This window comes from Condylura cristata, unplaced genomic scaffold (genome assembly GCF_000260355.1).
Source record: "Condylura cristata isolate star-nosed mole 26May11 unplaced genomic scaffold, ConCri1.0 scaffold00114, whole genome shotgun sequence".
Lineage (NCBI taxonomy): Eukaryota > Metazoa > Chordata > Mammalia > Eulipotyphla > Talpidae > Condylura > Condylura cristata.
The window spans coordinates 79,783-80,754 of NW_004567215.1; the positions used below are offsets into that span (position 1 = coordinate 79,783).

The 972-nt window shown below is 34.7% G+C and overlaps 1 pseudogene; it reads left to right on the forward strand.

Moving 5' to 3' along the window:
* The window catches only part of LOC101636490, a 9,384-nt pseudogene that overhangs the window by 7,644 nt on the left and 768 nt on the right, over positions 1-972 (forward strand).

A 972-nucleotide genomic window follows, 5' to 3' on the forward strand; every position in this document is an offset into this window, starting at 1 on the left:
TTTTTTTTTTTTTTGCTTCTCAAATCAATATTCTGTTCCCTGCTTTGCACATCTTGAAAATACCCTGCTAGTCAACCATCTTATAAGCTATTAACACTCATTTTTATGTGGATATCAGTGTTAATACCCTGTGCCACCAATATCTATTCCATTCTTGCTTTGCTTGTCCTATACTTGTACTATTTTTAAGCTCATTATCAGGTTCTTTTCTGCTTACCAGTTCCCCCAACTTAGTGTGAATTGCAAATGCGATTGTTGTTGATGGAGCAAGAATGACTACAAGAGACAAACTATGTGACTGAGATAATGTACACTTAAGATATGGGATAAGTCATTGACTGTAGAATTTTTTCATGAGCAATTTAAAAACAGAATCATTGAATCCTGGGGTATAAGACTCTACCTGGTTTTTCTCTTTGTATTGCACTCTTTCACCTATATATCAACCCTTGTATACAAATATGCTGTTTTTCCCCCCTACACTCCTTTTTCTTTGAGGTAACATAGGTTAGATCATTGTGTATGATTCATAATCTACCATCTTCCCATATTTGTTTCATCTTCTGTTACAGCTGAATAGTCCTAGAGACTGTAGTGATAGAGCAATTGCGTGTGGACAAACTCATTGACCCTAGAAAATAACAAAGAAATGCCTTTTAGTAATTCTAGGACACAATAGGCAGAATATACAGTATTATTAAGACTGTATATGTGCATATTTTAAAATAATTAATCATTACAATGTAAGGATTATTAACATTCTTATTTTAGCTTTTTTTTTTTTTTCATTATCTTTATTTGGAAACATTCCAGCTGATAAACCAATGGATGGAGCAAATCACTCAACAGTGTCTGAATTTGTGTTCCTGGGACTCACCAATTCCTGGAAGATCCAACTTCTCCTCTTTGTGTTCTCCTCCATGCTTTATGTGGCAAGCATGATGGGAAACTCCCTCATTATGCTCACTGTGA